We start from the raw sequence: 24,972 nt of genomic DNA, 5'->3' as shown, positions 1-24,972 counted from the left end.
GCTTCAGAGTAAGTGGGCGCATCCCGGATGAGAGGAAAAATGTCAGGGCTCACCTGTGAACAGAGGACGTGGAGCTTCTGCGAGTCCGAGGGTTCCTCAACGGATGTTCGGAGGTAGCTTTCGAAGCAGGCTAGCCAGTGGCCAAAGGCGGATGTAGCATTGGCTGCTTGAGGGAACAGCTGCAGGCAATCAGGCTTGATGCGGAGATCCATCGTTATAAATAATCGTTGGTCAATAAATTTATGCACTATCAATTACCACAAAGACGAGAGTAGTGAAATAATCGAGGCTTTATTGAGCAAAGATGTTGTGCCTCATGTAGCTGGAAACAGAATGGCTGCAGCACCGGCGGGCACACACATTTATACGCCACCTACTGGGCGGAGCCAGCAGGCAGGGATTTACCCATGTACCTCTACTATGCGGGCAGTGCCGTAATACATGTAATACAACTAGTGGTGACTACCACAATATATTAATGGTGAGCTTTTCTTGATGATCAGGTAGGTCTTGGGGAGGAAATTAAGGCCTGGCAGCCAGGCCTCAGACATGGGTGAGAGGCGAAGGAACACCATTAGCCACTCCATGGACCATAAAGTTCCCAGTAAAATGGGGTTCCCCAGTTTCACCCAGCAGTCTCCCAACAAGCTGGCAAATTCCTCCTCATGTGAACAACGTGCCCGCAGAGACAGGTGGTGGCCCTTAATTGGTCACCATGTGGATGGCCATTTCCCCATATCTAGCAATACTGCATTGCAGTGGGAAGGCACTACTGGTATCTCTGTCTTCACCGCCCCCCACCACCACCCCCGACACCCATCTCCCAATCTGATGCCAGTGGACTGGAAAAATTCAGCCCTGAATTTCAAAACGAATCCAATATGTGAAGTACTTGAGATATTTTGATCCAGCAAGGTACAATATCAATGTTGTTATAGGTCAGGAAGAAAGTGAAGCTAGGGCAGAACATTGACTTAAGTTTATTCCATGTTTTCTTTCACATGGGCAACATCAGCATGTATGAAAAAGAATATGAGTGCGATTCAGTGAACAAAAGTTAAAGTCCGCTTTTAGACGCAATTGGCGGAGTGTTTCTCAGTTGCTGCTGCGCCGAGATTTACTCTGCTATTCACCGTCACTTTGCCAGATTTCTTGGCCTCAGGGAGTTTCTCCCCATCAAGGCCACACTTAGGCAGCTGTCCTGCAATGGTTGCTAACCTCGCCAACAGGACTGGCTCCTTGCAGGTCGGACCTCATTTTTGAAGGCTGCCCCCCCCCCCCCAATCTTTTCTGGGGCCCTCAAACCCTCCTCACCCCTGCTCTTATGGGCAAGGGCCCAAGGCCTAACCCTTGGAACTACCAACCTGGTACTTTGGCACTTTGCACTGCCAGCATGGCACCCTGGCAGTTCCCCTGGCACCCTGGAAATGCAATGCCAGCACTGCGGGGTGCCCCAGTGGCACAGCTAGGGTGCCTGGGTGCCAGGGGGATGGCAGGATTCCACCCTGCCCTGCCCCAACCACCCGGGGGTCTCTAATGGCCTGTGAGATCTCTGCAATGTGCCATCACACCTGATCCACGTCTGTGGAATCCAGTGATAAGTGGCTCATTTAAATAGACAGATCTAGATCTCGCATAGTCAGGAGGTGATGCAGATCGCACTGGGCCGATCGCTCCACCTGGCACGGAGCTCGATTTGGGGCTCTTGTGCGATTCATCCGGTATGCCCGGATTCGCACCGGGCGCATTGCAGTTGCTGAATCGCACCCCATAAGAAAGCATGACAAAAAGAAAAGAAAATTCCGCTGAGTGGCCCATTCCAACAACCAAAGTGCAATTTGCTCTATAATGAATTACGTTTTAATCTTCTGACAGAAGTAAATATGCACAAGTAAATATTTAAGAAAAGAAAATTGCCATATTTCTCCTTAATGATTGGAAGACTGAGGATGTAAAACTAATATTACCATCTATATTACTGAACCTCGAGAAATTGCATTCCACAGCTCAGCCCAGAAATTGAGCCGTGCAGTATCTGTTTTCTCAGCAATGAATTGCCCACAATTCTATGCAGAAAGAAAAAATTTCAGTCTGACCCAGGTGGCTCCAATCAAGAAGTGTACAAGTCAATTCAAAAAACCTCAGGAGTGACAACAGCAGTTAAATGCTGAGATCGGGGGTACATTGCAGTAAAAGTAACCGATTTAAATTGTACTCCACTACTTGCTCAGATAAATGTAAAATCTTTTCACAACTGAAACTATGAAAGGGGCATATCACATTGCTGTAATTTAACAGACACCAAGAAATTAAAGATAAGAAATGACAGCCTAATGCGTTTTCAATGTTGCTTGGCATTTAATTTATTTTTGTCATGTTTTTCGAGGAACTTAATGAAAATTTGAAGTTTGCATATTTTATCATCACACCAGTGTATTATCCAAATCTGTCCGAATGGTTCTATCATACATAAGAAAGATCCATCTTTAGAACCATTCTATCAATTTATGATGCACGATCAATGACCACTAAAGCGAGGTTGTAGTCCAACTGAAGGCTTTAATAAGCTAGATGTTTCCCCCAGCAGCTCAGGTACAGAATGAGGGCTGCTGGGGTGACACGGGTTCTTATACCCCGCCTATCAGGGCAGAGCTATCATACACTTTAACCAATAGAAAGCATACAGTTTCCACCAATGGTGCTTTAGCCTATCAGGTACCATAATACCTATAATACCACATTCACCCCCTGTTAAAAAAAGAGTCCGGCGGGGGTGGTGGCCAGAAACTACAAAACATAACAACATGGTATAATTAGTTATGGAGGTACCGTAATACCTCCGTACAGTGTTTAGTAACTATTTACAAGTCTGGTAGCTATGTACATTTGATGGTTTATATTTACAGATTACAGTTAAAATGAAGCAATCAGTCGATCGGGGGCCCTGGCCGTCCTCTGTGATCGTCGGAGCCTCGGTGGTGACTCCGGTGGAGGCTCGGGCGTCTGTGACTCCGGGAGCGTGGCTTCGATCTCCATGGCAGTTTTGTCAACCTTAGACGGTGCTGGTGGGGAAAACAGCTGATCTGGGAAGGGAGCGCCTGCGGGGGGGCGTCGGTGGGTGGGTGGGCCTAGACGGGGGCGGTGGAAGGACCAATCCTCCTGCAAGGTGCTGCGGTGGAGGGGAGGGTGGGACTGGTGGCTGGAATCAGGGGCAGCACGGTAGCATTGTGGATAGCACAAATGCTTCACAGCTCCAGGGTCCCAGGTTCGATTCCGGCTTGGGTCACTGTCTGTGCGGAGTCTGCACATCCTCCCAGTGTGTGCGTGGGTTTCCTCCGGGTGCTCCGGTTTCCTCCCACAGTCCAAAGATGTGCGGGTTAGGTGGATTGGCTATGCTAAATTGCCCATAGTGGCCAAAATTGCCCTTAGTGTTGGGTGGGGTTACTGGGTTATGGGGATAGGGTGGAGGTGTGGACCTTGGGTAGGGTGCTCTTTCCAAGAGCCGGTGCAGACTCGATGGGCCCAATGGCCTCCTTCTGCACTGTAAATTCTATGATTCTATGATTCTATGAATGTGCATGGGGTTCCGGCAGGCGCCAAGTCCCGTAGGGAAACCGTATCTTGTTGGCCGTTGGGGTACGCCACTTAGGTGTACTGGGGGTTAGCATGGAGCAGATGGACCCTCTCGACCAACGGGTCCGACTTGTGCGCCTGCACATGTTTTCGGAGCAGGATGGGTCCGGGTGCTGCCAGCCAGGCCGGGTGCGAGGTCCCAGAGGAGAACTTCCTAGGGAAGACAAGGAGACGTTCGTGAGGTGTCTGATTGGTGGTCGTACAAAGTAGTGACCGGATGGAGAGGACAGCATCCGGGAGGACTTCTTGCCAGCGGGAGACTGGGAGGTTCCTGGACCATAGGGCCAGTAGGACGGTCTTCCAGACTGTTCCGTTCTCTCCCTCTCTACCTGTCCGTTACCCCGGGGTTGTAACTGGTCGTCCTGCACGAGGTGATGCCCTTGCTGAGCAGGAATTGACGCAGTTCGTCGCTCATTAAGGAGGACCCCCTATCACTGTGTATGTAAGCGGGGAACTCGAACAGAGAAAGTTGCTATGGAGGGCTTTGATGAAGGTGGTTACGGTTATGTCTGTCATAATATACACCAGTATATCATGGTGCAGACACACACTGATGGACACACAGTGGGACCAATCAACATACACAACACCGCAGCCAATCACCAGTGAGAGCACACGCACTATAAAGACAGGGGACATCAGAGTTCCCGCGCTTTAGAGAAGCAGCTAGCTAGGAGCACAGAGCGCACAGCCTGCAACACAGACATTCACCATGTGCTGAGTGCATCAACTGGTTAGGACAAGGCAAAGGTCTTTAGTTAAAGCTGGTATTGTATTTACCCACAGTTCAAGTATGTTTAAATAGTTAACCTTTTAATAAAATAGTGTTGCACTACTTCAAGTGTTGGTGATCTGTATGTGATCCAGAACACCCAACACATCAATGTGGGGCAGGGGATGTCGAATGGGAACCGGGAGTACTCGTCAATCACGTTCAGGAAGTACGTGTTGCGGTCGGTGGAGGGGTGTGCTTTCAGGTGCGCTTTCTCTGGCCGGTAGAAGTGCGGTTTGCACTCCGCGGAGATTTGGCAGTCCCTGGTGGCTGTCCTGACCTCCTCGATGGAGTAGGGCAGGTTGCGGGTCTTGACAAAATGGAAAATGCGAGTGACCCCCGGGTGGCAAAGGTCCTCGTGGAGGGGCTCGGAGGTGGTCCACTTGTGCGGTGGCACATGTGCCGCGGGACAGGGCGTCAGGAGGCTCGTTTAGCTTCCCGGGACGATACAAGATCTCGTAGTTGTAGGTGGAGAGTTCGATCCTCCACTGCAAGATCTTGTTGTTTTTATCTTGCCCCGTTGTGCATTATCAAACATGAAAGCCACCGACCGTTGGTCAGTGAGGAGAGTGAATCTCCTGCCGGCCAGGTAATGCCTCCAATGTCGCACAGCTTCTACTATGGCCTGGGCCTCCTTTTCGACTGAGGAGTGGCGGATTTCAGACGCATGGAGGGTACGGGAGAAGAAGGCCACGGGTCTGCCCGCTTGGTTGAGGGTGGCCGCCAGAGCTACATCGGACGCATCGTTCTCGACCTGGAAGGGGAGGGACTCGTCGATGGCGTGCATTGTGGCCTTTGCAATGTCTGCTTTGATGTGGCTGAAGGCCTGGCGGGCCTCTATCGACAGGGGAAAAACTGTGGATTGGATCAGGGGACGGGCCTTGTCTGCGTAGTTGGGGACCCACTGAGCGTAGTAGCTAAAAAACCCTAGGCAGCGTTTCAGGGCCTTGGAGCAGTGAGGGAGGGGGAACTCCATAAGGGGGCGCATGCGTTCAGAGTCGTGGCCTAGAACTCCATTTCGCACTCCGTAGCCGTGGATGGCTAGACGGTCGGTGCGAAACACGCATTTATCCTTCTTGTATGTAAGGTTAAGGATTTGTGCGGTCTTTACGAATTTTCGGAGGTTGGTGTCGTGGTCCTGCTGGTCGTGGCCGCAGATGGTGACATTATCGAGGTATGGGAATGTTGCCCGTAACCCGTACCGGTCAACCATTCGGCCCATCGTGCGCTGGAAGACTGGGACCCCATTGGTGACACCGAAGGGAACCCTTAAGAAGTGATAAAGCCGCCCATCTGCCTCGAACGCAGTGTATTTGCGGTCACTAGTACGGATGGGGAGCTGGTGGTAGGCGGACTTCTCCACCGTGGAGAAGACCTTATAATGTGCGATAGTGTTTACCAGGTCGGATATGCGCCCAGCTGCGTAAACGTGTTGATGGTCTGACTGTAGTCGATGACCATCCTATGCTTCCCCCCAGTCTTTACCACCACTACTTGAGCTCTCCAGGGACTGTCCTGGCTTCAATGACCCCTTCCTTCGGTAGCCTTTGGACCTCTGACCTAATAAAGATCCGGTCCTGGGCACTGTAGCATCTGCTCCTGATGGCGACGGGTTTGCAATCCAGGGTGAGGTTCGCAAACAGGGAAGGCAGGTCGACCTTAAGTGTCGCGAGGCCGCAGACAGTAAGGGGGGTATAGGGCCGCCGAATTGGAAGGTCAGACTTTGAAGGTTACACTGGAAGTCTAAACCCAGGAGTGTAGCCGCGCAGAGGTGGGGAAGGACGTAGAGACGGAAGTTTTTGAACTCCCTTCCCTGGACTGTGAGGTTTGCTACACAAAACCTCTTTATCTCCACTGAGTGGGAACCGGAGGCCAGTGAGATTTTTTGATTAATGGGGTGGATGAGGAGAGAACAGCGCCTTACCGTGTTGGGGTGTATGAAACTCTCTGTGCTCCCAGAGTCGATTAGGCAGGACGTCTCGTGCCTGTTGATGAATATGGTCATCGTAGCAGTTGAGAGTGTTCGAGGCCGAGACTGATCCAGAGTCACCGAGGCCAATTGCAGCAGTTGAGAGGTCTGTTCGGGCAGTGTGTGGTCAGCCGAGCTGGGGTCCTGGGGGTTCATCCAAGGTGGCGTCGCCCATTGGTCGCACATGGCTGGGGGTGCACAAAATGGCGGCGCCCATCCTTCCAACGTGGCGTCCGCGGAACAAGATGACGGCGTCCGGGGTCCGCACGTGGCCCTGAGATATGGAGGTGGCGGCGACCGCTGGCCGCACGGGGCCCGTGGAGAAGTTTGTGGTTGCGGTCCGCATTCGCCGCTGGAGACCGCGGCCACCGCCTGGGCCTGGCATACCCCCATGAAATGGCCCTTTTTGCCACATCCCTTGCAGGTGGATGCGCGGGCCGGGCAGCGCTGGCGGGGGTGCTTGGCCTGCCCGCAAAAGTAGCAGCAGGGCCCCTCGGGGTTGCCAGGCCGCCTTGCAGCGCAGGCCTGTGGGAGAGTGGGGGAAGTCTCGGGGTCGGCCGCGGAGGGGTACCACGCTGCCCAGGGGGCTGCCGCGTGGTCGGGAACGTCAGCTTGGGTGTTCCTGGAGGCCACATCCAGGGAGCCTGCAAGGGCCCGTGCCTCCTTGAGACCCAGGGTGTCCTTTTCTAACAGGCGCTGGTGGATTTGTGACGATAGCATACCTGCCACGAAAGCGTCCCGGACTAAGAGTTCCGTGTGTTCGCTCACTGAAACTTGCGGGCAGCCGCAGCTTCTGCCCAACACCAGGAGTGCCCGGTAGAATTCCTCCAGCGATTTCTCCAGGGGCTTGTCGCCTTGTTGCAAGCAGGTACCCGGCGTCGACCTGGTTTACCGAGCGAATATAGTGTCCTTTCAGCAGCTCTATTGCTGCATCGAAGTCTTCCGCTTCCTCGATGAGGGTGTAAATCTCCGGGCTCACCCTTGAGTGCAGGACGTGCAGTTTCTGCTCTCCTGTGGGTGCGTATTAGGCCTTCTCGAGATACCCTTTAAAGCACGCCAGCCAGTGCTTAAAGATTGCTGCTGAGTTCGCCGAGTGGGGCTAAGTTGCAGACACTCCAGCTTTATTTGGAGCTCCATCCTTTCTTCTTAAAAAAAGAAACTAGCTTATTAGATTGATGCACGATCAATGACCACTAAAGCGAGGTTGTAATCCAACTGAAGGCTTTAATAAGCTAGATGTTTCCCCCAGCAGCTCAGGTACAGAATGAGGGCTGCTGGGGTGGCACGGGTTCTTATAACCCGCCTATCAGGGCGGAGCTATCATACACTCTAACCAATAGAAAGCATACAGTTTCCACCAATGGTGCTTTAGCCTATCAGGTACCGTAATACTTATAATACCACAATTTATAAGGCTGAATGGTGTATATGTCCTTTCACAAAGCATTTATATGTCCTATATATGCTTAAAAGAATACTTTGGTCATGCGGAATAAGGAAAAAAAATACATACGGTCCAGTTGCACGAATATGTCTGGAAGATGCGTTACTGTTGCTTCCAAGTAACTCCAAAAAGCAATGGCTTAAAACCTTCCAGATGCACACTTTACACTTTGATTTATTTTCTCAAGAGCTACACTTCAGTCAACAAAACAAATTGCTCTGTTTGTGCCAACATTTACCACTCATAATAAGGTTAGGTATTTTGGACATGGACCAAATTAGTCAGGGCTTAAATAAACAAATTTTAATTCTACAAAGTACAAATGACGATTGCAAACAATCACATATAACTCATATATCAGAATGATTGGATGCCCACACGTACTAAACAGATCTAGAAAGTAATAGCCATGAACAGCTAGGACAGAAAGACACAACCCTTGATTTTCCCTCCCCCTTGAGCCGTTTGTCACCCACATCTTTCTACAGCTGAGAGGCTTCCTGATTCACATCAATGCCTCTTCATCATTGCTGGACAGAAGATTAGGTTCAAATTGAATGGGTCAGATGTAGGCTGTTTATTCAAACCCCTGCTGTTGTATCTTGACAGTCTCTGTTTAGCAACCTAGCTAAGAACTGCCTGAACTTGCTCAACAAATGACAAGCAGCCTTGCAACAAAACTTATGACCTTGCAGTTCAAAGACGGGTTACCCTTGGATTGTCCAAAATCATTATTATTGATGTTTAAGAAATTTCCCTTAGAATTGGGCTTAACGCCACATATCCTTATGAAAGAAAAATATTTCTTGCATCAGTCTTTACTTTTCCCAGAAACTAAATGCCCATAACATTTCTCTGATATTGCGTGTTACATTTTTTCTGTAGACTTTGATTTTATTGTAACTTTAAAAAATGCGAGAGCAATCACAACAGTGATTGATGAGTAAAATACTGAATTATTTATACTTTAGTGTTGCACCAGATTTTTCAAATTAATGTAATCTGATGTGAATTAGCTATAATGATTAGTTGGAAGATCTAAATTTAATCCATCAAAGTTTCATTCCTAACACAAGCCGAAACTGTGATATAATTTGCTTCTGAAACATTCATTTTTGTAATTTCAGTATATTTGGAGATATGGACGAGGTTCAGCGGCCTTGACGCGGTGATGTGGTATCAGGACGAGGTCATTGAATCTCGCGAGAGGCCTCTGATGCGATTTGACATGCGTGAAATGTCTCACGAGATTCTCCGGAATCTTGCGGTGCTTTGCAATCTGGGTGTCACTCTCGCTGTGCGAGATACAGTCATGCATATTTAAATTAACCATTAGGCTCATTTAAACATGTATTCGTCAACCATGTGCCATTTGATACTGTTTCACCAAGTCATGAACCAGTCGTGATGCCACCTGGGGGGGTCTGCTTGGGGGGGTTGAGGCCCCAGGATGATCGGGCATTGATCAGGGTGGTACCCTCGTACTCCTCTGTCACCTGGGAACCTTGGAATTGCCAGCCCAGCACCTTTGCACTGCCAGCCTGACACCCTGGCTGTGCTACCCTGGCACCACCAGGCTGGCAGGGGCACTGCTAGGGTGCCAGGCTGGCAGTGCCAAGGTGCCCAGGTGGTAATGTTCGGGCCCAGGGCGGGTCTTGCCCATAAGAAGTGGGTTGAGGCTCGAGGACCCTGGGAAGGACAAGTTGGGTAAAGTGGGGGATGGTCCTGGGGCTGAGGTGGGTCAAAAGATCTGGGGCGGGATTCTCCCTTCTACCGCACCAGTTTTCTGATGCAGTGCGCCCCAGCCGGCATAGGGATTCTCAGTCCCGCCAGTCGGCTAATGGGGCTTCCCACTGAGGGCAGTCCCACATTGTCGGGAAATCCCCGGTGTGGGTGCGCTGCCAGCGCAACAGAGAATCCTGCCAGCAGAGAATCCAGCCCCAAAGCTGCCTTTAAAAATGGCACGCCAATCCGCGAGTCGTCTGAGCTTGTGAGTGCAGCAAACCCCTTGGTGGGGAGTTCCTTGCCAGGTCCAACAAAAGTGCCATTGAATGCTGGGGGTGCCAAGAAGCGCCCCGCTAAATGTGCCGTTAAGCAGACTTTAACTCGGGTCCATTGAATCACGCCCATGATGTCACTTATGAATGTTAATTTCCCTGCAAATTGTACTGTAATGTTCAGATTTCAGCATTTTCAATATTATCCAGTCTCCCATGACCATAGGCAGCTGAGGGGATGTTGTGTAACATAGAAAAGATGAAAAAGTCAACTTGGAGATCATAAATAAAATAATTGTCAAATTAATTTCCTCCACATCATCTCTAGGACTTACAGGAAGACTAATAGCAACATCTGGGCAATGGATTTGGGCCTTAGAAAACAATTCATTACAGTGACATGCGTTAGAAAAGATTTCAACGATTTTAAATGATTTATCATAATTACTGCCCTGTAAAGGTCACGAGAGGTGAATAATTCAGGATTAGGGCCATTGCCATCCCATTTTGAAAAAGAACAAAAAAGCCTGTCACAGCTTCACAAGTCTGCTTTTGAAAAAAAGGTTCAATATGATAAAAGCCAATGCAATTTTGCGATAGTTAATGTTTGTTAATGACAAAGTTTTATTGATGATCTTAATCTTTGTGGAGGGAACGCATGTATATCAAAGATAAGTTTATGATTTTACTACATGCAATACGTTGAGGAAATCTTCCTGGTTTATATCTAAAAGGATAAGTTCTGCAACTCTTCAAATATTACAGATTTTCTCAGTTTGTTTAAAGGCTACAATGGATTATAAATTAGCCTCATCTCCAAACTCTGACTTTTGTGACAAGAGGATGTTTGTACAACAGCTGTTTCTGCATCTCTCCCAGCAACTTCTCGAACATCCAAGCCACGTACGAGCCAGTGTCCATTCCCTCGCAGCCGGCTGGCAGCCCCACAATGCTCATACTCTGCCTCCAGAACCGGTTCTCCAAATCCTCCACCTTCAGGAGGAATTGGAGGATTCCGATTTAAATGATTGAAAGCTGGACTTTCGGTGGCAGCCATGGTGTGAGTGGTTGCACATTTGGTAGCTCCCGCTTGTAGCGGTGTTTTTGGACCTTTTCCCGGTTAACGGGTGAATTTGTTGAGGAAAAAAGGTGCAGGAGTGGTGGAAGAAGAGGGTGTCCCACCGGTGGATGGATTCATGGACCAGGAGTGGTGTTAAATTAGGAGCAGTTGTGAGAAGCTGTAACTGCAACACAGTGAAAGATGGCAAAGGGTAAGGGTCCGGCTCTGACATCTCAGTGGTCAGTGGAGCAGCTGGCAGACTTCTTGAATGAGAAGTTCACCCAGCAGAGGAAGAAGACTTTGAGGACCTGGCAAGGACGGTAGACCCTATTAAGGCGGGGATCGACCGCCCGGAAACGAGGCTGGTAGCTCAGGTGATCCAGAAGATGGAGGAGACGGTGGGGGGAGCATGAGGAGCAGCTCACCGCGATAGCAGCTGAGTTGGGGGTGATGCGTGATTCTCAGAGGCGGCTGAAGGTGGAGGATTTGGAGAACCGGTCCTGAAGGCAGAGTATGAGCATTGTGGGGCTGCCAGACGGCAGCGAGGGAGTGGACACTGGCTCATACGTGGGTTGGAGAGTGAGAGATGGTTCCACCTTGAGGGTCCAGTGGCTTCTCCTGAGTTCTCTCCGAAACTCCCACTTGATAGGAACCAATTCCTGTTGGTTACCGGCTCGAATACAGTCCCTAGCCAATCCATTGGTCTCCAGCCAACCAATCGAAACAAACCCCTCCAATCTCTTGGGTGCCATAAATTCTGGGTTCTTCTGCCAAAATTATAGAACTTTATAACACAGTGTATTATTTTGATGCTTTGAGTTCCTTACTGCCTCTGCTCGACTTAAAGGTATGTCTCCATTAATGATATGGTAGCATGGTGGATAGCACAATTGCTTCACAGCTCCAGGATCCCAGGTTCGATTCTGGCTTGGGTCACTGTCTGTGCAGAGTCTGCACATCCTCCCCGTGTGTGCGTGGGTTTCCTCCGGGTGCTTCGGTTTTCTCCCACAGTCCAAAGATGTGCAGGTTAGGTGGATTGGCCAAGCCCTTAGTGTCCAAAATTGCCCTTAGTGCCGGGTGGAACCATGTTAGAACCTCACCGGCGGGAACTCGGACAGCTGCCGGCAGAGAATCGCCGCGGGTGCCTCTTTCAATGGCCCCCGACTGGCGCCGCTTCGACTGCGTTCACGTGACTGGCAGTGATTCTCAGGTTCGCGGAGAATTGCGGGAAGGCTTCGGAACCGATCCCCCGACCCAAGCGTGAATTTGGCGCGGAAGCTCGGAGAAACCCAGCCATGGTCTCTGGTCGGATTATAACAAAAAGCACAAGGAGATTTTTATTAGGGGCACACCAGGGTGCACGGTACTAACTAATCATAATGTAAACATATGTGACTCCGGCCTGATAAAACAACCTCCATATCGACTGAACCCATAGGAACTAGCTCAGATATAAGTAGAAATCCAATACACCATAGAAAATTGGTTAATTGAACCGAGTAAGAGTAGCTGGATGCCGGTCGTATTGGTACCTAAGCCTGATGGGACCATCCAGTTCTGCATAGATTACCAGACATTCAATGCTTTCACCGAAAAGGAATAAAAAAAAAAAAATTTAGAGTACCCAATTCTTATTTTTTTCATCCAATTAAGCGGCAATTTAGCGTGGCCAATCCACCTAACCTGCACATCTTTGGTTGTGGGGGTGGAACCCGCACAGACACAGGGTGAATGTGCAAACTCCACCTGGATAGTGACCCAGGGCAGGGGTTCGAACCCAGATCCTCAGCGCCATATACCCAGTGCTAACCACTGCGCCACGTGCCGCCCTACCACCAAAATGGATTTGTATCAGATTCCAAGGATTGTATTGATGAAATAGGCAGTGCCTCATTCCTGTCGAAAATCCACATAGCAAAGGGATGTTGGCAGGTTCATCTAGCCCAGGGCTAGGGAGACATTTGCCTTTGTGACTCCCAGGAGGTTGTATCAGTATAACGCCGTTCGGATTCAAAAGCACACCAGCTACGTTTCAACAACTTATGTACCAAGTACTGGCTAGATTGCGTAGTCTACTTGGACAATGGGATAGTTACAGTAAGATGTTGAAGAGGCATGTGGAACAACTGAAGGAGCTATTCAAACACTTGACGTTTGCCGATTTAGTCATCAATTTGGCCCAAAACTAGTTTGCCAAAGCAAAAGTGACCTAACGAGGGCACGTTGGACAGAGGCGAATGATGTCCAGAACTCAAAGGTAAGGGCATCACTAGATTTTTCTGTTGCTAAAACCAAATCGGAAAATATGAGGGTCCAGGGCATGAGCAGGTTCTATGTGAAATTTTTATTTAACCTCAATACCACAGCGGTACTTTTTGACCAATGTAATGCAGAACCGAGCAGAAATAGTATGGCATGCAGAACGTCAAATAGCATTTGAGAAATTGCGGGACATATTGCGAAGTGAACCAATGTTGGTCGCCCCAGATTTTTCCAAACCCTTTAAAATGGCCAGGGAAGCCAGGGACCTGGGGTGGGGGCATTGCTAATACAGAATGACGAGAAAGGAATAGAGTGGCCGGTGAAATACTTTTCAAAAAACTAAGTCTGAGCTAAAGAACATACTCCACCATTGAAAATGAAGCCTTAGCATTGCTACTCGTCCTTCAACATTTGGAAGTATATATCTGGCATGACAATAAACAAAGCTTAATCTATATGGACCATAATCTGCTTGCGTTTATTGAAAAGATTAAAACTCAGAATGCAAGATTGTTCCATTGGAGTTTATTATTACAACCATTCAATGTTAAATTGTACACATTCCTGGAAGGGACAATATAACAGTGGATGCTTTGTTGCGGATTTAAGGGCTGATCAATTACCAATGTATGAACTGGGGGGGTAACATTTTTAACGAGAAAGGATATATGTTTGTGATTTATGTCAAGGGCCCTTCCTTTTGATTCCCTTAGTTCCTATTTCTTTTATTTTGTCTTTATCGCTTTTCATACCATTTACAGTGCAGAAGGAGGCCATTCGGCCCATCGAGTCTGCACCGGCTCTTGGAAAGAGCACCCTACCCAAGGTCAACAACTCCACCCTATCCCCATAACCCAGTAACCCCACCCAATACTAAGGGCAATTTTGGACACTAAGGGCAATTTATCACGGCCAATCCACCTAACCTGCACATCTTTGGACTGTGGGAGGAAACCGGAGCACCCGGAGGAAACCCACGCACACACGGGGAGGATGTGCAGGCTCCGCACAGACAGTGACCCAAGCCGGAATCGAACCTGGGACCCTGGAGCTGTGAAGCAATTGTGCTATCCACAATGCTACCGTGCTGCCCTAAATGTTGGCTTTTATACCTCCGTTAGAATCTTAACACCTCTATCAGTAACCTCTACTAAGTTATTTTTCCTTTTCACTTTTCTCCTAATTTTCCCATATCTTCATGTAATAACCTGCTACTTCGCTTTCCATTTATGTTTTTACTTCCTGTTTTATTCCTTTTAACATTACTGGGCCTATTCACTGAGCTCTCCTCAGTCACCGTACCCTTTTTGATTTTTGACTATGGCTTCTCTGTCTAACACTTTCCCCCTTACTGCCTTTTGTTTCTGTCCCCGTTTCACTTTACTCCGACTTCCTGCATCGGTTCCCAACCCCTGCCACATTAGTTTATGTGTAATGTATCCCGTTGTGGTGCTGGCGCGATTCCCTGCCGTTTTCCAGGACGGATTGGGAACCATTCGATAGGTATCTGCCAAGATCTTCGTGGACCCCGAGGCCCAGCCACGATATTTTCGGGCCCGCTCATCCCCTACACTTTGAAGCCTAAGGTTGGTGTAGAGTTGGACCACTTGGAATGATTGGGGATCATTCACCCCATACAGTTATGAATTGGGCTGTGCCGATAGTACCGGTCATGATGCCTGATGGCTCCGTACGTTTGTGCAGAGACTATAAAATGATGGTAAATAAGGTGTCCCTTTTGGACTGTTAATGGGTGCCCAGAATTTAAGACCTGTATGCTAGGCTCAGTGCAGGCATACTTTCACCAAGCTCGACATGAGCCATGCTTATTTACAGTTAGTCTTGGACTCAACCTCGTGGAAATATGTGACTGTCAATACCTATTGGTACATAACAAGTATACGAGGTTGCCTTTTGCAGTATCCTCCCCCGTGCCATTTTCCAGCGGGTGAGGGAGAACTTTCTCTGGGGACTACCGCAGGTTGCAGTTTATCTGGACGACATATTGATCACCGGGTCGAATGACCAAGACAACATGAAGAACCTGGAGGATGTGTTACTTCAGTTCGAGGTCACTGGGGTTCGGCTGCAAAGGGAAAAATGTTTATTTCATGCCAAAGAAGTGACCTACTTAGGTTACAATGTGGACCACTTACACCCAGTAGATGATAAGGTACGGGCAATTGGGCAGGCCCACGTCCTGAAAGACACTACAGAACTCCACTGTTTCCTTGGCCTGATAAATTATTATGGGAAGTTTATCCCCAATTTAGTGACTACATCTATTGTTGAAAATGTGGCAGCGATGATTTTGGGACCCGCCGCAATAGATGGTGTTTGATGAGGTGAAATGGAGACTCTCGTCCTCGCGTCTATTAACTCATTTCGACCCATCCAAGCCTTTGCTCCTGACCTAACGGCTTCAGGGCTGTTTTGTCACATCTGATGGCATACGGCACGGAACGACCTATTGCTTTTGCTCACTTTAGTGGCAGTGGAGCAGAACTACGCGCAAATTGAAAAGGAAGGTCTGGCTGTGGTTTATGTTGTAAAGCAGTTCCACCAATACATGTACAGATATACCTGTACAGTTTATATGGACCGTAAGCCCCTCCTGGGCTTGTTTAAGGAGGATAGGATGATATCCCCCATTGCATCCACCGCATTCAGCGCGGGACTCTGCTCCTGGCAGTTTACGAATATGTGTTGGAACATTGGCCGGGAGCTAAGATTCCACACATGGATGCCGTCAGCTGACTTCCACTGTCCACCCACAACCTTGGATAAGGTAATTGTGTCATTGCACTTCATGGACTCCTTGCTGGTCATGGCAGCCTAGGTGAAAGCTTGGATGCAGATGGACCCACTGTTGGCCAGGGTCCGCCACATAGTACTGTACACGGCAACATTGCACCCGCCCGGATGACCTGCGTTCATTCACCACAAAGGAGGCAGAGCTAATTGTCGTGGATGGCATTCTGCTGTGGGGTTCCCAGGTGGTTGTGCCCGAGAGGGGCCAGGGGACAATCCTACAAGACCTCCACAGCGGGCACCCGGGGGCTGCAAAGATGAATGTGTTGGCCCGGAGTTATGTATGGTGGCCTGGGATAGACAGAGACATTGAAACATTGATGAAACAATGTACGCAATGCCAGGTGCACCAGAAACCTATGCTCGGAGCTCCACTCCACCCATGGCAGTGGTCGGGTCGACTGTGGTCCCAACTCCACATTGATTTTACGGGACCTTTCCAAGGAGCCATGTATTTACTCATCGTAGATGCCCATTCGAAGTGCATGGAGGTCCACTGCATATCCACAACGATGTCGCGGGCTACAATTGAGAAGCTCCAACAAACTTTCAGCACTCATGGACTTCCTGAGGTGTTAGTGTCAGACAACGGCATGGCTTTCACAAGCGCATAATTCAGCGCTTTCATGAAGATAAACTGAATCCATCCAATGGATTAGCCAAATGGGCAGTACAGATTTTTCAGTTAGGAATGAGGAAGAAGGCCTCTTGGTCCTCTTCTAATACCTATCCTGCCTCATGCCTTGAGCACCCTCGGAGTTGTTAATGGGCCGTTGGTGGGCGATGTGGTCTCTGTCAGGAATTTCGCCAATGGGACATTGTTGATCCTGAGGATAGTGATGCAGCGATCCGGCCCAGTCTCATATTCGGTGGGTGTGCAGGGAAAGGAATTGAAAAGGCATGCGGACCACCTCTGCAGCTGTGACCTACAGGTCACCGAGGGAAAACCGAAGTCCCCATGCCCAGTGGTGGCCCTTCCTCCAGTGCAGCCACCGTTGATACCTCGCAAGGCGGATGAACCCTTTGATCTTGAGATGCGGGATGCCGATTCATCAGACCCCAAATTGGGCATGGAGATCCTGCCAACGGAGGTCACAACGGATCTGACACCCACACAGTTGACCCACTCATGCGTTCTACCCAGAAACGTCACTCGCCGGTCCATTACATCTCACTAGGCCCAGCACTGCAGGCACTTAAGAAACAGCCCAGAACAAAGACGGCAAAGGGAATTTCCCCACCAGCCATCAAAATGGATGATGTATCAGTCTTGGGAGGGGGGGGGGGTGGGTGGGGGGTGGGGGGGGGGGTTATCTCCCAACCAGAGGACACGGGGTCTACAATATCAGAGTCCCCATGGCCTCACCTGAATATGATCTCCCCAGATGAGGTGGCGGAGCAAGGATTCCATGGGACATAAATAGCCTGGCTGGAGTGTGGGCTGAGCACGGTAGACCCTTCGTGGAATGGAGTGTATCTATAGGTTAAATAAATATTTGGCACGATTCTCCATTTCTGATATTAAGTTTGATGGCCAGGGCAGGATATGTGGAGTTCCACGACAACAAAACTGGCGCCGCACCTGGATCGATTCAGATATTGTTAAGGGGCTCGCACCGGCACCACTTGGAACACAATCGATTCCGATGAGAAATGGTGCCAGATTCACCGGATTCACAATTAACACTCAGGAGGCTGACAAGCTGCAGCCGATATATACACTTCACTCCCCACACACACCATCCCAGCCAATAGGGTGGCAGCGAGGAGAGCGGCATCCCGCTTTACGGATGAGCTCGAGTCACTGCTGGGTGCCGTGGAGACGGGTGACCCTGTAACCCGCCCTGGGAAAGAGGCTGCCAGCCACCACCATTTGCCGTGCCTGGGCACAGGTGGCAGAGGCGGTCAGCGCCACCCACAAAACTGTCCGGACCAGCCTGCAGTGCCGTAAAAAAACTGGACAATCTCCTCAGGGTGGCCAGGGTGAGTAGGCAACACTGTGCCCCGAGCACTAGGTCCGTCCCCCACACCTGTAACTCGAACCCCCACCCTCACCCGGAGGGCGGCCGAAGCCCCACAGTGTACCATATACCGGCACCCATACTGGCCCCCATGGCCGGGTGCCCTGGCCACTGAAGCCACCAGCTACCCAGCCCATGCATTGGACGTCTAACACTGTGCAATCTAATCAAACATCATGGGCGAAATTCTCCCCCAACGGCGCGATGTCCGCCGACTGGCGCCAAACACGGCGCCAATCAGCCGGGCATCGCGCCGGCCCAAAGGTGCGGAATGCTCCGCATCTTTGGCGGCCTAGCCCCAACATTGAGGGGCTAGGCCGACGCCGGAGGGATTTCCGCCCCGCCAGCTGGCGGAAATGGCGTTTGTTGCCCCGCCAGCTGGCGCGGAAATGCGGCGCATGCGCGGGAGCGTCAGCGGCCGCTGACAGTTTCCCGGCACATGCGCGGGAGCGTCAGCGGCCACTGTCAGTTTCCCGCGCATGCGCAGTGGGGAGAGTCTCTTCCGCCTCCGCCATGGTGGAGGCCGTAGCGGAGGCGGAAGGGAAAGAGTGCCTCCACAGCACAGGCCCGCCCGCGGATCGGTGGGCCTCGATCGCGGGCCAGGCCACCATGGGGGCACCCCCCGGGTCAGATCGCCCCGCGCCCCCCCCCCCCAAGACCCCGGAGCCCGCCCACGCCGCCTGGTCCTGCCGGTAAATACCAGGTTTGATTTACGCCGGCGGGACAGGCAATTTCTGGGCGGGACTTCGGCCCATCCGGGCCGGAGAATCCAGCGGGGGGTCCCACCAACCGGCGCGGCCCGATTCCCACCCCCGCCCAATCTCCGGTACCGGAGACTTCGGCAGGGGCGGGGGCGGGATTCACGGCGGCCAACGGCCATTCTCCGACCCGGCGGGGGGGTCGGAGAATGACGCCCCTTGTCTTGTGTCTTGCAGGACATACTGGTGATGGGGCGGGCCCATCCGGTGTCCTCCGCCCCCAGTCAATGCAACAGCCGGAGTCCCCCATGTGCTGACCAGCGACGAGGAGAGCATCACGGACGGCAGCCCTAGACAAGAGACCCAAGATATCCAGAGTTTGAGTCCAGGGATAACACAGACTTTCCATCACAGCTGTCTCCAACGCCCTCCACCAACCCAGAGACACTCACCTTGGTTGGGCACTTTAGTGAAGAGGCTCCTGGGACACCCTCTGGTCCGCACCACACAGTTGCTCCAGTGCATCAGGTGGAGGTAGGAAACGCGAGGCAATGGACATTTGGAGGGCAGGCCGACACCAGGGTCCAGCTGCCATCCAGATGGGTTTCAGACTTCTGGAATGGACAGTCCCATTGATTATGGAGGCACAGTCACTGAGCAGGGACTACATGAAGGGCTGTCGGCGAGTATCGAGCACCTGCAGGTGCAGTTGGAGGAGTTCAACTGCGTGCAGGTGCAGGAGGTGGTGCTGACCATGCGTGCCACGGATGTCATCTGCGGTGGAGGCATTGGGTGCGAGGGTTTTGGCTATGGATCAGCAAGGCGCGGGGCAGTCTGTGCAGGCGCTGGCCGAGGCCCAGGGCAGGCGTGCTGTCTCACAGGCAGCCATATGCCAGTCACCTGGAAATTGGAGCAGTTCTCCTGACCGTGGCCCGTCACAGCAGGCCATGGCTGGGAATGTCGGCAACATTGTCCAGGTGCTGACAGATGTGACACAGGCACAGAGGGTGGTGGCCAGTCCCAGCATGATATGGCGCAATCCCAAATGTATTGTGCCATCCGGGTCTATAGAAGTGAGACAGCTAGTCTGGGATATAGGGCCTCCATTACAGCGCAGCACCTGTGCGATGTGTGATCCTGGACAGGTCCCCATTCGGCGCCTGGAAGGATCCTGTGGTGTAAAAGTTCAGGGTGACCGTCACCTTGACGTCCACAGAGAGCGGGTGTCCTCTCACATTACCCCGCGGTGCTAGGCACACCATGATCTGGCAGATATGGCGCACTGTCCCTCTGCTCAGCCAGAGTCTTCAACAGCATGCCCCGTCCAGCAGATTCTCGAATGACAGGTGCTGCCGGTTCTCGTGAGGCCCCATGGGGCGCCTCCTTTGCACCTCCTCCTCCTCATTGACTTCAGGAAGCAAAGTATCGTACACAACCCTGTCTGCATCAATGCCGAGGTGGAGATGGTTGACAGCTTCAAATTCCCAGATGTGCACATCTGTCCTAGTCCACCAAAGTCGATGCTATGACTAAGAAATCACAACAGCGTCAATACTTCCTCAGTAAATTAAGGGAATTCAGCATGTCCCACATTGACTCTTACCACTTTTTACAGATGCATCACAGAAAGCATCCTATCTGGCTTCATCACAGCCTGGTATGGCAACTGCTCGGCCCAAGACCGTAAGAAACTACAGGAACCAGCCCAGTCCATCACACAAACCCACCTCCCATCCATTGACTCTGTTACACATCCCGCTGCCTTGGGAAAGTGGGTAGCGTAATCAAAGACCCCTCCCACCTGGGTTATTCACTCTTCCGAGCTCTTCCATCTGGCCGGGATACAAAGCCTGAGAACACGCACTAACAGATTCAAAAACAGCTTCTTTCCCATTGTTACCAGACTCCTGAATGACCTTCTTATGGACTGAAGTGATCTCTTCACACATCTTCTCTACTGAGTAGTACTACACTGCTGTATGCTTCACCCGATGCCTGTGTCTATGTATTTACATTGTACATTTATTCATGTCCTGTGGTTTTTTTTTTCACATATGGAATGATCTGTCAGGACAGTATGCAGAACAATACTTTTCACTGTACCTTGGTACACATGACAATAAACAAATCCAAATCGAATCATCCTGTGGGCAGCTGGCTCTACATCCTGGGTGGCTGCCTTCTGTTCCTCTGGAGCACGCTACGCTGCTGCAGGCTCCGCTGCTGCAGGCTCCGCTGCTGCAGTCTCCGCTGCTGCAGTCTCCGCTGCTGCAGGCTCCGCTGCTGCAGGCTTCACTCCTGCAGCTTCCTCCTCCTCCTCGAGCAGCTCCAGCTGATACAGCCGTAGGGCAGCCCCCAGGGCTGGGGCGACTAGCAGGAAGGCTACCATTGCTGGTTGAATTCCAGCATCCATTGTCTGCAAGCCGACATGGTGCGTACCCAACCATGTCCAAGGGGCTACACGATGCCCCAGATTGGCACTGCAGACTCTGCCTCGCATGTCCTCCCCTTCACCCCCACACTCCTGGCCCCATCGGTGCCTGGCACCGTAGGGACTCTGGGCCTGGTGCCGTCCCTGCTGCCAGGGGTATCTCGGTTGCTGCTGCCCTTGCCAGCAGTATGCTCAGCAGATCCCGCCCAATGCCCCCAGAGGGGCTACAGTGGTCGTTGCTCTGGGTGGGCCGCCTGATGCCCCACCGGTGTGTGGTGGCCGATTGGATGGTGGGGGTGATGGGGGTTATGGCGGAGGGTGCGGTGCAGGTGTGGGGCACCCATATGGCCTCTCCACTCCCTGGCCAGCCAGGCCAGTGTCCGGCCCGGCAGCCCACAGTCGCGCTTCTCCATGTCCTACCTCCTCTCTCTCCCTCATCGGCCATGACACTGATTTCACGATTTTTAAAAGCACAAGTGTACCTCACCATCGGGAATGCGGCCCATCAGAGATGGAGAATTACGGAGGATCCGGCGAATACTGGATTGGGCCCACTAATGATATGCAAATGGTTTTTACTGTACGTGCGTTCCGGAATGCATTGACGCCGCTATCGAGGCAATGGAGAATTGCGATTTGGCGTGAAATTGTCGCCCACCGTGATTTTGGCAACAGAACCCGATTCTCTGCCCATTCGTGTTTCCCGATTTCGGAGTTGGCCGATGGAGAATCCCGCCCATTGAGTTTTCTAACAGGCATCGCTTCCGTGTTGCCGCTCGCCTGGAACTTTATACTTTTGCAGTATCCTTATAAGATCCTTTAGTTGCTCTTTCAAAAAGGCAAACTCAGTATCTAAATGTTTGGGTAATACTGAATTTGCTAGTACACAGGAGGGTCAATCTGTGACTGTCGATCTCTTCTCCGCCCTCACTCTTACCATCTTTGCCCTCTTCCACCACTTCCACTACCTGACACATTTGTTCCTTCCTAACTTCTTCCCTATGATGGTATTTTGCAACATTTTTCTGTGGCATAATCGGTTCTTCCTTGGGTCTGGAGTATCTATTGAACAAAGAACAAACAAAGAAAAGTACAGCACAGGAACAGGCCCTTCGGCCCTCCAAGCCCGTGCCGACCTTGCTGCCCAACTAAACTACAATCTTCTACACTTCCTGGGTCCGTATCCCTCTATTCCCATCCTATTCATGTATTTGTCAAGACACCCCTTAAATGTCACTATCGTCCCTGCTTCCACCACCTCCTCCGGCAGCGAGTTCCAGGCACCCTCTGTGTAAAAAACTTGCCTCGTACATCTACTCTAAACCTTGCCCCTCGCACATTAAACCTACGCCCCCTAGTAATTGACCCCTCTACCCTGGGGAAAAGCCTCTGACTATCCACTCTGTCTATGGCCCTCATAATTTTGTAAACCTCTATCAGGTCGTCCCTCAACCTCCGTCGTTCCAGTGAGAACAAACCTAGTTTATTCAACCGCTCCTCATAGCTAATGCCCTCCATACCAGGCAACATCCTGGTAAATCTCTTCTGCACCCTCTCTAAAGCCTCCACATCCTTCTGGTAGTGTGGCGACTAGAATTGAACACTATACTCCAAGTGTCGCCTAACTAAGGTTCTATACAGCTGCAACATGACTTGCCAATTCTTATACTCAATGTCCAATTCTTATACTCAATGCAATTAGGTAAGTCTCACTCTCTTAACTACCTGATAGGGGCTACTGAATTTTGCTTTCAGAGGTGTGATTTGCAAAGACAACGGGGGGCAGCACGGTAGCATAGTGGTCAGCATTGTATCTTCACAGCGCCAGGGCCCCAGGTTCGATTCCCTGCTGGGCCACTGTCTGTGTGGAGTCTGCACATTCTCCACCTGTCTGCATGGGTTTCCTCCGAGTGCTCTGGTTTCCTCCCACAGTCCAAAGACGTGCAGGTTACGTGGATTGGCCACATTAAATTGCCCTTAGTATCCAAAAAAAAGGTTAGGAGGGGTTATTGGGGTAACAGGGGAGGGTTGAAGTAAGGGCTTAAGTGGGTCGGGGCAGACAAGATGGGCCGAATGGCCTCCTTCTGCACTGTATGCTCTATGTTATGACAATATCAGTACCTCATTTCCAGCTTGGAATGCTCAAAGCAGCCCACTTGATTGCTCTCCATCCCACAAACATTCAAATCCTTCACCACCGCGAAAAGTGGCAGCCGTGTGTACCATCTAGAAGGTGCACTGTGGTACCTCGCCAGGTTCCTTAGACAGCACCTTCCAAACCCACAACCACTACAATCTAGAAGGACAAACAGCAGATACCTGGGAACCACATCACTTGAAGGTTCTCCCCCAAGTCATTCACCACCCTGACTTGGAAATATATCGCCATTCCTTCAGTGTCACTGGGGAAAAATCCTGGAACTCCCTACTTTTGTTTTTTAAATTTTGAGTACCCAATTGATTTTTTTCCAATTATGGGGCAATTTAGCGTGGCCAATCCTCCTACCCTGCACACCTTTGGGTTGTGGGGGCGAAATCCACGCAAACATGGGGAGAATGTGCAAACTCCACACGGACAGTGACCCAGAGCCGGGATCGAACCTGGGACCTCGGCTCCGAGAGGCAGAGGGGCTAACCCACTGCGCCACCGTGCTGCCCGGAACTCCCTACGTAACAGCACTATGGGTGTACCTACACCTCAGGGACTGCAGCGGTTCAAGAAGACAACTCACCACCACCTTCTAAAGGGCAACTAGGGATGAGTAATAAATGCTGGCCTAACCAGCAATGCCCACACCCCGTAAGTTAATTTAAAAAAATGTTTGTCTGTCCACATTTTGATTCTTGCTCCCAAAACCTTTAAATGCTCTTGGGCTACCTGACAAGCACCCCTGGACATGTAAACAAACATTGAAGATTCATCTTTTGATTTTAGAAACTTTTCTTTCATCAACTTTAATGGACCCTGTAATTCATGGCCATAACCAATGAAATAGGCTCACCCAGTAGATTAGTTCGGAGACTCTCTGGCGGTAAATCGTAAAAAATCCACTCCCTTGTACTAACAGGCCATAATCATGGTTTTGAGAGTGTGATGATATCTCTCCAAAGTTCCATTGGTTTCTGGGTGATAGGCTGTTGACTATAGTTATTTGATACTTAAACTACGAATTATATCATGGAAAAGTTTAGACATAGAGTTAGAACCCTCGTTAAATGTACTTCTAAGGTTAGGCCACAGTGTATGAAGAACAGTGCAACTTTTCCACTACTATCTTAGCTGTGGTTGTTCTCAGTGGTATAGCTTCCAGAAATTGGGTGGTCATATCTATGCAGAATTGCATTACCTCTTTATGCAATCCTAGCCACGAAGGATGCCTGTTGACTGATGCCTGAGTTTTCCGAATTTCCACATGTCCTGGCAGTAGTATCCCACATGCTACACAAAGTATTCCCCGACAATACTTCGACAGTACCACCATCTGATAACAACTATCCATTCCTCATCCGCAGATCGATGAGAATGTCTCCACTTCCTCATAAGGACTCCATTCTCAACGTAATAGCACTTTGGAACCTCCTCAACCTCAACTTCTGTGAGGTGACTGTGACAATACATTGCACTCCAATTTTACTTCAGACAATGGAATTGGGATATAATCTCCACTTATCACATTTACCAATACCTTGGGCGGGATTCTCCGACCCCTCGACGGGTCGGAGAATCGCCGGGGGGTAGCGCGAATCCCACTCCGACGCCGGCTGCCGTATTCTCCGGCGCCAGTGTTCGGGGGGGGCCGGGGATCCCACTTCGCCGGTCGGGGGCCGTTGGCAGCGGCCCCCCTGGCAATTCTCCGGGCCCCAATGGGCTGAG

This window comes from Scyliorhinus torazame, chromosome 4, assembly GCF_047496885.1.
Source record: "Scyliorhinus torazame isolate Kashiwa2021f chromosome 4, sScyTor2.1, whole genome shotgun sequence".
NCBI classification, from domain to species: Eukaryota; Metazoa; Chordata; class Chondrichthyes; order Carcharhiniformes; family Scyliorhinidae; genus Scyliorhinus; species Scyliorhinus torazame.
Note: the sequence above shows the minus strand (reverse complement) of the source record.